Source organism: Portunus trituberculatus, chromosome 10 (assembly GCF_017591435.1).
Source record: "Portunus trituberculatus isolate SZX2019 chromosome 10, ASM1759143v1, whole genome shotgun sequence".
Lineage (NCBI taxonomy): Eukaryota > Metazoa > Arthropoda > Malacostraca > Decapoda > Portunidae > Portunus > Portunus trituberculatus.
Window position 1 is genome coordinate 7,788,634 of NC_059264.1, and position 15,381 is coordinate 7,804,014.

Here is a 15,381-nt window from a genome sequence, read left to right on the forward strand (position 1 = left end):
CCTTGAAAATGATCGCGGTGAGAGAGGGAAGGAGTTTCACAGACGAGCGTGGTTCAGTTAGTAATGTGTTGTAAAAATGACCGACCTACTGGAGCAAGGATGATGTTTTATTTCTGCTCGTCTTCATGACACAACTCTCCATTAATCGTGTGAAGGGGCCTTACCAAGAATTCCCAACCCTAATGTTACGCCATGTTTGGTTGGCCAGCGTGTCATAGCCTATGAAATGAATGTCACTTGCAGTTAGGCGGTAGGCACAAACTCAATAATTCCTCTCCATAAGTCTTACATACCAAGAGCTCCCCACCACTGGCACGCTACGGCAAGGGACAGCCCGTCACATGGAGGTCAGTGACTTGTGGGATAGCAGGCACAGACTCAAGGACTCCTCTCCTCAATATAGTCAATAGTCTAGGTTCAAAAGTTGTGTCCAGCTTTGACGCCTTGGTGAACCCTAACCACGATTCTTTGCTATTCTCTCGCCGCCACCTCGCACTCCTCTCCTCGCGACTGAACGCTGTTCACACCTTCCAATCTGAGCTGGCTGCGATTCATCATGGCGGCGAAGCAGGACACAGCTTCTGACCGCCGTACAAGTAAGCAATGGTCTATTATATCATGGTCGTGCCCGTATATGGAAAAATTTTTCTACTACGGACTATTTTCTAAAGCCATTAATATGATTATTCTGATTTTCGTTGTACATTTTCCAGTGATAGTACAGAAATCCTGTTAATTCATTGCTTGGAAAGTTATAACACCATTAAAAGTTGCAGTAACTTCTGCTATAGTTTGCTTAATCTGAATAAAATAATTTTCAGATGAGTCAGTGAAATGATTCTCTCTCTCTCTCTCTCTCTCTCTCTCTCTCTCTCTCTCTCTCTCATAAGAATCATGAGAACATTTTCAAGACTTTTATATCCCTATAAATCCCACCAGGCTACCATTACAATTATAAAAACACCATTGAAAATTTATAGAGGGAAAAATGTAAAGATCTTGTTAAGCTATATATAGAATCATGGAAGTTTCCCAACAACATTAGACGACAAAATATTTAAAATGTGATTTTAGCAATGGTTGGATATTACACACACACACACACACACACACACACACACACACACACACACACACACACACGCGTAGTGTAGTGGTTAGCACGCTCGACTCACAATCGAGAGGGTCCGGATTCGAGTCCCGGAAAGAGGCGAGGCAAATGGGCAAGCCTCTCAATGTGTACCTAGCAGTAAATAGGTACGGGATGAAACTCGAGGGGTTGTGGCCTCGCTTTCCCGGTGTGTGGAGTGTGGTGTGGTCTCAGTCCTACCCGATGATCGGTCACTACGAGCTCTGAGCTCTTTCCGCAAGGGAAAGACTGGCTGGGTGACCAGCAGACGACCGTGGTGAATAACACACACACACACACACACACACACACACACACACACACACACACACACACACACACACACGAGCGACACGCCTCACTTAGTATAAGCACACAGACCCTCTGTCACACACACAGAGCCACGCTTCTCCCGGTTGACAGAGCTGACATGCAATAACCATGAATCCATACACGCTAAGATATTGCTCAAGCTGGGGCGGGCCTTGCTTCCTGGCCCTTCGCTCCTCAGGTAAAGGTAGTCTGCACTCCATCTCCACTCTACTTTCATAAGACTATAGTTGAAGTGACACAGGTCTTTATTGCTGTTTTTTTTTTTTAGTGGTTTTAATAATAGAATAGCAGTATGTCAACATCATCAAGAGAAGAGACACACTCTTGATAATCTGGTTAATCGTCTCTGTGGCCCTTGGAAATAGTCGTATTAAGAAAGCAAATCGTTTCGGAACACTAACCTTGTGTTTTCTTATTGCCAGTGCCTTAACAGTAGAGAAAACATCTTTTTCCAGCGTGCACACACACACACACACACACACACACACACACACACACACACACACACACACACACTTATAAAAACATGAAAACATCCTTGAACACATATAACATTTCGGTTGGAATCCGTTAAACTAGAATCATAAAAACATCTTGGCAAACATTACAAATTGTTGTTGTTACAGTTTTTCCAACTAAAACCACAAAACATAATTTATATCGAGTCTAATTACTACACAGAATCACGATAACATTCTTGAAAACAGGAATAACGTCCAGCAAAGCCTGGTGAAGCGAAAACAGTCAAAGTATCACGAAAATGCTAGAGGATTCAGTTTGACGGGCAACCGGCATTACTCCAGACACTAAAATATCAATACCTCAGTTGTTGCGGGGATCTTTGGGGGTCTGGTCACGCGTTCGAACACAAATTCTTATTACATGCGCTGGTCTGCATCCTTGGCGGGCGAGGCTCACGCTGAATAGAGAACGAAGCACTCAATGGTCTGGTAGCCTACTGTACCCCCTGGCCGTTGCTGTCTGACGCAGAAGTGGGAAAATATTTGTAGGTCGCTTATATTTGTGGCCATAAATCTTGCAGCTGGGTTCGATGGCAGGTGGAACACAAAGGGAGAGCAAACAATGTTATACTGCAGCAGACTTGTTCCTGTTGTCCCTTATGTCGAAGCTGACATTTCTTTTCTGTTCTTATTACTATTATTATTATTTTCGTAAGTGATGGAGGCAAAACCAAAGACGCAAGGAGAAAATAAGGAGAAATAAAAGAAAATATAAATTTTTTAAAATTTTGTTAACTTGTCACCAGGCAGAAAACAAATAGATAAATAAATAGATAAAAGAGAAGTTCTTAACATAGATTGCTTTAATGTCATAGATATTGGACACTTGTATTGAAACAGCTCCAAGCTACAGGAAAAGGAGAAGCAGAAGCAGACAATTCCAGAGTTTATCAGTGAAAGAGATGAATAAGTGAAGCTACTGGTTTAGAGTGGCATTAGTGAGATGGACAACATAGGAGGTTAAGATCAGTCAAAGAATGAAATCGTACAGTTAGCAAGTTAAGGAGCACAGTAACCAAGATGGAAGAGGCGCAACGCTGCGGTCACAAGTGAGAGATACCAGACACCAAACAGCCTTAACTCCACTGTTGTTGCAGTACTGATAGAAAAGAAGATCGACTGTGTATTGGTCATAACTATTGGTTCGCGAATTCATCAGTATCTCGGAGTACACATTGAAGAAGTGGAGTCAAGCGAGTATGACGTTGGGAATTCCCTAGTTTTGGACTGACATGGGACACACACACACACACACACATACATTGATCGCTGAATTCAGACTTTGCTTAGTATTGATAAGCAGACCTGATGTCGATTAAGGCTAGTTCGGCTACGTAATGGAAGCGAAGCACGTGGGTGTGGCGGCAGCGCAGGACAGCAAGCGCACTCGCTGAACATAAAGTGCTGTGGTGCCGTGTGCCGTAAGCTGAGGAGGAATTGTGCTCGTAGGTACAATATGCAAGAGAGAGCAGAGAATGAGTGACAAGGAAGCGCTCTCACGCAACTCACACATGTTGTGTTGTTCTTCCTTAACCAAGACCGGTCACTGATTGTAAAGTATAAGACATTCATTCAGCATTGCACACTATGAGTTCTTGAACCGTAATTATCTTCACAAACTTAAGAAACGAGAGCTAAAAAAATCAACAATTCAGATATAAGCGATTTCCCTCGTATAATAACAGGTAGAAAAGAGAGAAAAAAAAAAGTTGTCAGTATGCCTTAGTTAAACATCTAATGCAATGTAGCGGGGTTCCTCGTTTAACATAAGTAAAAATAATTCTATCGGTATGATTTATGCCAGTATTAAACGTCATCGTGAATTGCCCTACGTTACAGTCCTCCCCTAATCTACCGTTAAATATGTATATGGGCCTGGTTGTTTCTACAAATTTCCACCATTTTTTTACCATAAGAGTTTCTGTCTGGAGTTAAGTCCTGGTTATCTCTATTTTCAGTAATGCTATAATCACTTAATCTTGAAAAAGGCATATCATTAGGGACATGATCATCTCCATCAAGAACATTGACTCCATCAGACATAGTAAGAGTATGAGCATTAAAATCGCCACAGAAGATATGTTCATAGTCATGACTGGTATGAGAGTGTGTAATTCACTGTTTGATCTGCTGCAGTCTCTGACGAGACAGCCAGACGTTACCCTACGGAACGAGCTCAGAGCTCAATATTTCCGATCTTGGGATAGGCCTGAGACCAGGCACACACCACACACAGGGACAACAAGGTCACAACTCCTCGATTTACATCCCGTACCTACTCACTGCGAGGTGAACAGGGCTACACGTGAAAGGAGACACACACAAATATCTCCACCTGGCCGGGGAATCGAACCCCGGTCATATGGCTTGTGAAGCCAGCGCTCTAACCACTGAGCTACCTGGCCGTGTGTGTGTGTGTGTGTGTGTGTGTGTGTGTGTGTGTGTGTGTCCTGTCATCAGAGACCACGGCTAGTCCTTTCTGCTCCATCCCTCCCTGCCTTAGCTTGTCCTGCTCTGCCCTGCCCTGCCCTGCTGCCGCCTGTCCTGTGTCCAATTCATTTGTTTTTTCTTTATTTTTTTTTTTCTATTTCGTATCTTTGCTCTATATATGCCACAGATCTCCCCTTCCCCACACTCTCTCTCTCTCTCTCTCTCTCTCTCTCTCTCTCTCTCTCTCTCTCTCTCTCTCTCTCTCTGTGTGTGTGTGTGTGTGTGTGTGTGTGTGTGTGTGTGTGTGTGAAAATTCATATTGTAAATGGTATATTGGACATTATAAGTATTTACAATAATAATATAATGATAATGATAATGCTGACAGTAGTAGTAGTAGTAGTAGTAGTAGTAGTAATAATAATAATAATAATAATAATAATAATAATAATAATAATAATAATAATAATGGCAGCAATGCAGTGCATGCTTGACCTGTCATCATACAGTGACCACTGACCAGCCCTGTTGACCATGCAGGGGTCAGACCACAGGCTTGGTCAGTTAATTGAGGTTCATGGTTCTACTGTGGTTTAAAAGGCAGGCCAGACAGCTCCTTTTTCCCATATGTCCCAGGCGAGGGGTTGGTGTCCCTAAGCACCACGAAATGGCTTTAATACCATGTACTATTCTCTAGCCCGTCTAGAATGAAATTTACAAGTCAATTTTGTCACTCTTATCTTGTTCTTATTAAATGCTACTGACTTAATTGCCTTTGTGTTCAATCAATAAAAAAAATTGGCGAAGACTGTGAATGATGTTCTTTTTTTTTCATGTACTCTAAGCAAACAGTTTATCGTGGTAAACAATAAATGAATAAATAAATAGACAAATGATAAATAACTTAAATAAAAGCAATGAAGCAATGTAAAATCCACGTTGTTCAGTAAATACGACCATCTAGTTGCATACCAAAGTGTTGATAGCCTAATGCTTATGGCTTATGCCCATATTGCGATTGTCGAGACTTGTAGATTTCCTTTAGCTGTGGTTCTGCCTCAGGGCAGTCTTGTCATTTAGGCTAGCTGTGGCTCTGCCACATATTAGACACCATTTGTGGGCCGCCACCCAAAGGCTTAAAGGCCCACTCCATCCCTCACCACAAGGGATGGTAAATCTAAACAACAACAACCATTAAGAGAGTATTGTTGGAAATGGCTGCGAGAATGTGAGCAATGCATAAAAACAATTCTGTTACCGCTCGTTTTGACCGTTTTCTCTCGTTACTCTCCCTTGATTTTCTTGCTGCACTAGTAAATTGTCTCTGAACAAGCCAGAAATATTTCTTTGATACATTCTGAGCTCTGTAGTGTGTTCTTGTATTGAAGGAGGGCTCGCCAGTGGCCGAAACAGGCTGGCCCATGTGTCTAAACCAATATTGGTGTCTGGATATAGCGAGTGACGAGTGCAGGTGCGAGGTGGATGGTGGTGCGCACAAGGCTGTCATGGGATGTGTAAAGAGGTTTACAACAGGAAAAGAAAGCTATACTACTTAGAACAGTGCACACCACTGATGTAGTGGATGCAGGACATGGTGGTAGCAGTAATGCTGATGAGACAAGGATGAGTGTTCACCTGTGTGCTCGGTGGTGCTCCACCTGACAAAGGTGTTAGTAGTGGTGGTGGTGCAGAGTTTAGGAAGCTGTGGAAGACTGTGCTGTTGATAAACGTAACTTTTGACTTTTGAATGTATTAGTAAATAAAATTATGAGGGAGTAGTTTGGTGTGTGTATTGTGTTACTGAGTAGTGTAAACATAGGGGAGCATGTGTGTTGGGCGTTTGGTATGGGCATATAGGTAGCAGTGGTAGGGGTGGCGGCGTCACTTTGAACGGTATCGCTTCTCGGCCTTTTGGCTAAGATCAAAGTGTAGTATCTGTTCTTATCAGCTTAATATCTGATACGATCCCCATGATGGATCTACGATATTAATCTGATTTTTGAATTATGGCGAAGTGCTAGGGCTTGCTCCACCTTTGCCGCGGATCGGCCCGGTATTGCAGTAAATCCGGGATCGGTCCACTCCCTTCGGGGAAATAATAATAAACACATCGGGAATTAATTTAAATTTGTGCATGCTAGTTATAAATATCCTTAGCCGTGGATTGATTGGATTGTTTAAGAATAAATTGTGTGATTAATATACATTACCTATATTCTTCAGTTGCACATACTAAATTGGGTCGAATTAAAGCATAATTTACGGGCATGGAAGAAAAAAAGTAAGAAAATTGTAATACCTTAGCCGTGGATTGACTCGATTGTTCTTTTAAGTTAATTGTGTAATTGATATTTAATATATGTTGTACTTACAAAATTGGCTCGAATTAAGGCATAACTTGCGGGCATGACTTGTGCACTCCGGATGTATTTATATCAATCAGTGAAAGTATTATCACTGCCGTCGCGAGTTCCTTTTCCCTCATAAAAGCGCCAGATGAAGGCTGTCGCTCGACCCCACGTCATTTTTTTTCTTTTTCTTCTTTTCCCTTTCTCTACAACTTAAACTTTCCTTTCGTGGTTTGGATGAGGCCACGGTAACTCAGTGACCTTTGCTAAATTTACAAAGGCCTTCTTCCATCTGCTCTGCTGCAACTTGCTTTTCCAGTGTGTTCAGTATTGCCTTATTTCTGATTGCTGACTAATGAATGACCATTGATCAGTAACTAAAGGGAATGATTGGTCAGTTCTAATGCGTTGGAACACTAGGATCAGTAGTCTCCATTGAAATGCGCTTTTAATCTTCATATTAGTGTGTGGGAGAGTTTTAGGGATCCATTAGTATGTGGAGACTTGTGTCGGGAAATCGGCTTGATATATCCTGGGCGCATTTTTCTTACATATGCCTTGCGAGCAGAGCATGTCGGTGACTATTGAAAATGCCATATATATGAGAGAACTGATGTGACGGGGGGTGGGGGAGAGCGTTCCTATCCATCGTTTTTGCCAAAATACAATACTATTCAATTGATCCAAAATATCATTCCTCACCAGGCTTACAAAACAATCAACTGGTAAGACATGAAAGACATATCAGTGTGTGTATTAAGTCGGTGTATTGGAAGACACGATCGAAGAAGCCCCAGCCAGATCGTTTGTTCCTGTCGTGGGCATGTGTTGCATTCTAGGGATATCACAAGGATGCCTGTGCATGAGTCGTTTTATAGCAGGATGCTCCGGTTACTGATAGGGGAATGATCATGCAGCAGCATTGTTGCACTGTTATGTGCATGTGCCAGTAGTATTCATTGATTTTCATCAGTCTGCTCCTTCACACTTTTTGAAGTTTACGCTGAAACAGATAAATACTTGTTAAATGACACAAATGAATCTTCCAGGCTAGAATGATGTTTTTAATAGTGCCATGTCACTTGAGTGTATTTTTGTCGACATTCCTGGTTCAGTGTATGTGCCATGTAGGTCACGCTGGACCGATTTACATAGACTATATGTATAATGGAATACTTGCAGAACTAACTCCTTGGGATTAGGTATATTTGTGGGAGTGATTCTTCTTATTTTGAAACACTGGTGTGTTGATGTAACGGGTTGAACGACGAGAAGGATTTTGATGTCCTAGGCGCAGCCATACTGAGCTGGTCCCTCGTCAGACCTGCGTACCTGATACTGCAGCAGCAGCTATTTCTTGATGTAAAAGGATTAGGGCATAATCTGTCTTATATGACTATCGAGTATATTGCTGGATTAATATTCAGAGGGAATGATGAAGACAACATGTATAACGCTTTGGTTTGCATACAACACTTTCATATCGTTTTGTGAGTGTATTGGTGTGTTGAGTGTAGCAGGACTGGGGTGCGGAAATAATGTAGGAAGTCATATATACCTGCCTGTCATTTCTAGGTTGTTTTGTTATGTGTGTCATATGTGCCAATTGTGTGAGATAAAATTATCTTTATACGCTCCCCTGATCGGACACTAAGGTACCGAATCGTGACTACCACCTTTCTCCCTGACCTAAAGCAATGCCTATTTCTCACGGACTCAAGTTCCCCACACAATATGATTTAGATCTGGTCCCTATATCATCGTTGGCGTAGCTAGCGATGTAGACCGCGACATGCACACCACACCTGAGGCTACCCAAAAACTAAAACACATCGGCATCGAGCTCGTAGAGTCTCAGGAGCAAATATCTGCTAGGACCTTACTTGCCCGACGTGTAGACGACTACCTTTTGAAAATGACCAACGAAGACCTGCGTACAGAGATAGAAGGAAAAAATAACAAAGATCGACGACATACGCACCATTCCAAAAGTACACATGATAAAAATTAAGTTACAATCACGACAACAAGCAAAACACACAAAAGACACTGGCATCAAGCTCTTCTTCCTTATAGACAATAAACTCAATTTTTCTTCCCACATAGATAAAATATATAAGAAGGCAAATTCAAGAATGTTTTTTGTTAAAAACTATGCAAGTTAAATGTTAGTAATAAAATACTGGATTTGTTCTACAGCAGTATACTACAATCAGTTTTTTCATTTTCTATATGCTGTTGGTATGGAAATAGTACTTTGGAATCTAAAGGTAAACTAGACAAGATAATAAAGAAATGTAGCCGATTAAAAGTAAAAAATACAAAGCCACTGTTGGACCTGTATAAACGAGCGGTTGTACAGAGAAGCAATATCATAATAATGATTCCCAGTCACCCTCTGCACTTATGTTACGAATTGTTACCATCTGGCAGAAGGTGAAGGTCAGTGCAAGGCCGAACATCTCGGTATAGGGAGTCATTTGTTCCATCTAGTATTAGGATAATGAATGTGAATCAACAGTTGTAATGGCAGGCGGCTCAGAAGGATATCAGCAATGTTTTTAATGTTTTATATTTATGTTTTTATGTTTTGGGTAGTTCGTGATTGGAGATGAATAGATGTAATTGATAGCTTTGGTAGTCTTTCTACTTTTACAATTTTTCTTTATACTCTGACAAGCACAAGACAAATTCTCTGTAAGAGCAATAAAGTATTATTATTATTATTATTATTATTATTATTATTCTCACAGATCATCCCATCATACAACATAAATATTGAAGAATATCGCCCCGTCACTCAATGTTATAAATGTTACCAGTTCACCCATCGTACAAATCAATGCAAGGAGACAGACAAAATATGCTCTAAATGTGCCACAAAAGGACATGACTACAGGAACTGCCAGGCGACAACCCTCAAATGCATCAACTGCTCTGGGGAACACACAGCCGTTTCATTCAGATGCCCAAACAAACGCACTGCACAACAACACCAAAACTCAAAAACGCCAGCAGCCACTACACAAAACACCACATACGCACAAGCCGCCACATCAGTCACACCCTCACCCAACACCACAACCACTTCCAACAACACAGAAAAACAAAGCCTACTAGACACAATCATCAAAATGTCTATCCAGCTTTCCTTTGGAAACTTAGAAAAGCAAACAGAGCTGCTGAACTCCCTCCTTACTAGTAATGGCTACCCAACAGTAAAATTTCCAGCGAACTTCATACAGAACAACGAAAAACAATATCAGCAAAGCTACACTGAGAACCAACAAACAACACAAAACTCTACACCACAGCATTCTACATCTACTGCTCTCAGTCCACCTGAAGAGACCAGCCCCTCCTCATCAGGCCCATTAGTCATTGACGAAGAGGTAAACACCGGGGAACCACAGCCCCAAAGCTCCTCCACGTCACACCAAACCACAAACACAGCAAACAAGCGACATATACCCCTCACATTACCGACCTCTCCACGAAATATGCGAACCACCTTTAGGGTTAAGAGAAACACTTAGAGCATGATCACAATCATGCAACTCAACTGTCGCGGCTTCTGGAATAACAGACACCTTATCTCAGAAGCCATCCGCTCTATCGATCCAGACATTGTTCTCCTCAACCACACTGGTCTTCCTCCTAAACCCCTCAAACTATACGGCTACAATACACGATACACGATAGGAACGGTCTATGGTTAAAAACACCATAAAACATCTACACATAACCGACTGGCCATCAGAACACTTCCTTGCAACCAAAATACACACACAACACGGGCAATTCCTATAGTCTTTCCATTCTATGAAGTCCGTTCAGGGTGGGGCAGGTATGGTCGTTTACAACTAACCATGCTGCCAAATCAACCTTCGTATACATGCGTCTCTCTCTTATTTATCATCCATGTGGTGTTTGAAAGTGATATCTTATGTATTGCGTGTATAGTAAAGGAAGTTACATAGTACAATGAGTGTCTATGTTTACGATGATAACGACGATTTACATAAATTCTATGGCATGTGGCAGCGTTTTTTTCTCATGTTGCCACGTTGTTGGTGGTGGTGGTGGTGTCCCCTTTCATCTCTCCGCTGGGCGCTGGGTCAAGTCAGGCCAGGCCAGAGTTACCAGGTTGGCGGGTTTCCCGCCAAATGTGCGGTTTATATATATATATATATATATATATATATATATATATATATATATATATATATATATATATATATATATATATATATATATATATACCCACCCACCCACACACACACACACACACACACACACACACACACACACACACGCAAAAGGGTTTTCTGAAAGTTTGAGAGAAATGGACCAAAAACTATAGCCGCCAGTATTACTTATTATTATTCATTTCGACTTTTTTCCACACTACCTAAATAATAATAATGATAATAATAATAATAATAATAATAATAATAATAATAATAATAATAATAATAATAATAATAATAATAATAATAATAATAATTAGAGAGAGAGAGAGAGAGAGAGAGAGAGAGAGAGAGAGATTAACAGATGGGTGATGGGTCGGTACTTAATCTGATAATTGGGAGTCGAACTGGCAACGTCGCACTCATGGGAATTCCAGAATGTGCCCTGCCCATAACGGACTTCATAGAGTGGAAAGACTATAGTTGCCACAACATATGCAAGACCGAACACTGGACTTCCTCTCAACAGTCTAACTAACCTTTTCAACAACACAAACATACCAGTCTACATTTTAGCGGACCTCAACGCTACACACACAGCCTTTCGTCACAACAGCAACAACAGACACGGACAAGAACTCCTCATGCTCACACAACTCATACGCCTCCGGTTCCTTGGCCCAGATTTTCCTACCTGCTTCTCCTATCATGGATCTGGCAGACCCGACCTCATCCTCTCCAACCGCCAGTCCTTACCCTTCCATCACCACATCTCCCACGGACCACCCTGTGGCTCAGACCACGTTCCCCTCATCCTGAAAATATCCTCCAACCCCATCTCTATTCCTTCCCACCCCATCCCTGATTACCGATCCACTAACTGGGAACATTTCAAGGAAACACTTGCAGACATACATCAAACACCACATCTCGAGGGCCTACCACACACACATATAGACAGGGCCCTTGAGCGACTTCACAACGACATCATAACATCAGCCGACAGACACATCCCAAGAAAACACCACAAGATCCACATTGACTTCAGACCCTCTATCAGGACACAGAGACTACAAATATGTTACAAAACACGCTTTTTTCAAAACCACAGAGACACACACATCCTCCGCAGACACATCATTAACAGCTTGCTGGATGACCACAGCGCCCACTGGAGAACTATGGTCTCCCGTTTGGACGGAGCCCGCTGCCAAAACCCCAGTCAGTTCTGGCGCATGGTGCACAGGCTGAGGGGATGCCAGCGGGAGAGATTCGAGTATCTCCTAGTGGACGGCGTGCGCATCTCTGACCCAGCCCAGGTAGCCGACACATTCAAAACACACTGGCAAAACATCTTCCATCCTCACCCTCTCCCTGCCCACGGGCCCAGTGTCGAACACATCAACAACATCACAACACACGTACAACAACACTTAGAAAATACGCTGCCTCACAACACACCACAGCTAACACGCTTAGATCCAAACCACTATCTCACAACACCCTTTGAGGAGGAGGATGTCTCCAAGATGCTCAGGCACACCCCAAAACGGGCACCCGGCCCAACAGGTATAACCTGGCCAATGATAAAAAATCTTCCCCCAGAAATTATAACCAGTATCACTAAAATTTTCAACGCCTCCCTTTCTTCCGGGTACTTCCCAAAACCATTCAAAATTTCAAACATAACACTCATCCCGAAGCCCGGCAAAAATCTACATCTCCCTGAAAATTATCGCCCCATAAGCTTGCTGGAAATACTCGGTAAATCTTTCGAGCGGTTAATTAATCAAAGATTAAGATCATACCTCGAAAGCAACGAAATGCTGGGTCCCCAGCAATTCGGCTTTCGAAGTAATGCTTCAACCGAAGACGCCCTTAATAGTATTATCACATATTTAGATGGAAACTCGTCCTTTTATAAATCTGCACTAGTGACAAAAGACGTGAAAAAAGCTTTCGATACAGTCTGGCGCACAGGATTGAAATACAAAATTTGCAATAACTTTGACCTGCCCCCCTTAACCCAAAAAATCCTGTGCAGTTTCTTGGACGAGCGAGAAACTAGAATCAGACACCAGGGCGTCTTCTCCGCTTATTTCTCCCCCCAGGCCGGAGTCCCACAAGGCTCCGTACTCTCTCCACCCTCTACAACATGTATACCGCCGACCTACCCCGTCCCACCCACAATGATTCCTTAACAATTCAATATGCAGACGATGTAACACAATTGGCGCGCGCCAGGACGTTAGATCGCCTTACTGACAAAATTCAAGAAGAGTTAACAACCACAAGCTTATGGGAGCTAGAATGGCGCATCCACTCTCATCCTGAAAAATCTAAGGTTACCTACTTTAACAACAAATCCAAACAGCCCCGCCAAATTTCACTTTATAAAACTTTCCAAACCCTGTACCCATCCCAATAAGCAAAGTCAACACTGTCCTTGGCCTCACCATCGACAAACACCTTAGATTTAATATCCATATAGATAAAAAGTCGCCATTGCCTCAGGGGCCCTGAGCAACTTGGAACGTTTTCGCGACAGTACTTCTAAGCTGAAACTTCACCTTTATAAAGCTTTTATTCTTCCTCTAATAACATACTGCCCTCTTGCCTTGTCTCTCTCAGCCCCTTCCAATCTTCTAAAACTACAAAAGGTCCAGAACCGAGCAGTTCGTTTCGCACTTGGAACGAAGTGGTTCGATTTCCGGACCTCTTCATCTCTTCATGAGGAGTCCAACATCCTACCACTAAACATCACACTCTACAACAGAATAAACAAACAACTAAACACGTTCCCAGACAGACACACAGACACATACAACTTCCTGAAAAACCTTCCCCGACCACACAGACGTCTACCCCACACCACCCTCCTTGACCCCACAGATGAACCTCCTGATCCCATCTACAGATAACGGACTCCTCTTCCCCTCATTCATCCTCCATCTCACTTTTCTTTCACTCCCTCTTACTAACTAACTCCTACTCTTATCCATCCTCCCTTTCACTTCTTCACTAACACACCTTTTTTTTTCTATCCATCCTCCTTTCACTTCCATTCACACTCTTCCTCTCACTTATCTTCATTACTAACAGTACCACTCCAGGTGTCAGAGTGGCATCACCCACACCCCCATCACATGCCCCTTCCTACGGGAGTGGGCTCGCGTGCCAACGCCTAGTGGTGTTTTCATATTTTTGTCTTATGGCTTTGTATTCATCTTTTTGTTTTTATGCATTATTTTTCCGTCTCGCAGCCTAGGCTTTAAGGGGGCACCGGACCACCTCCAAGGGTCGGGGACAGCATAACCGCTCCACTCCCAGTGACGGCACGGCATGGGGCCCCCGGCCGTCTGCATGACGTTCCGGTAGTGGCACCCCCTGTGTCTGTTACTGCGGAGCGGCCAGTACTGATGGAAGGTACTGTGAACGCACAAAACGCGGGAACATTTTCATCACCTCCACAGAGGTAGTTGGGAGCGGCCAATGCTGGGCGAATGACGAGAACAACCGCACCCCTCCCTCTGACGGCACGGCAATGGGGCCCCCCGGCCGTCTACATGACGTTCCGGCAGCGGCACCCCCCCGCGTCTGTTATGGAGGGGCCAGTACTGATGGAAGGTACTGTGAACGCACAAAACGCGGGAACATTTTCATCACCTCCACAGAGGACGCGGAACTGTTCGGTCATCTCGCCGTCACGTCATCCACCCTCACAAACATACCATCTCCGTCAAACCATCTCCATCCAATTGACCCTTTTAATCCTTTTCTTATATCCATAGCAGGTTGATCTCCCCAGAACAGGGTGATACTCCAGGACCGGACCACTCCCGGCGGACACCACCAAACACCAATATCCACTCATCACACTCATTTAATCACAAATAAAATATTCATATACCCCCTCACCAACCTCGCTAATAAAGTTAAACCATATCCTACAACCCCAAATCACCAATTCTACTACTATCCGTGGTTCGGAACCCACGTAAAACTGTAGGTCCCTCCGCTATACGGAAGTACTTCTCACCCCATCCTCTCTATATGTCATCCTTTCCCCTTCTACTATCAAGTACTTCACTCTTTCTGCTTCACGGTGTTTGTTGTTTGCACTGAAAACGAGACGGTTTGGCCGCCACTTCCGTGTGGGTGCGTCGCCCTCGTCCGTGGCATTGGCGGTCCTTTGCTCTTGCGTGCTCGGTACTAATGCGCTCTGCTTGGCTCCCCCTGGTCTGGTGCCGGCCTCCCTTGCCGCGTCCATCTCTTCTATAAAGAAACATACAATAGACCAAACGCTCAGTCATCACAGAAGTCCATCTTGCGCCTGGGTCAAGCCCCAGTGACTTTATCCTCTTACTGAAGCTCCCTTCTTATCACTCATCTATTCTTCTTCTGTCCCCACTTCCCCCTCCCCATCTTTT

General features: G+C 43.2%; 1 non-coding gene across 1 annotated transcript; it reads left to right on the top strand.

Annotated features, from left to right (window-relative positions):
- Positions 1 to 6,308: 6,308 nt before the first annotated feature.
- LOC123502223 lies at positions 6,309 to 6,500 on the top strand. Its single transcript, XR_006673822.1, has one exon. It is a non-coding gene; the product is annotated as a U2 spliceosomal RNA (small nuclear RNA).
- Positions 6,501 to 15,381: the final 8,881 nt, after the last annotated feature.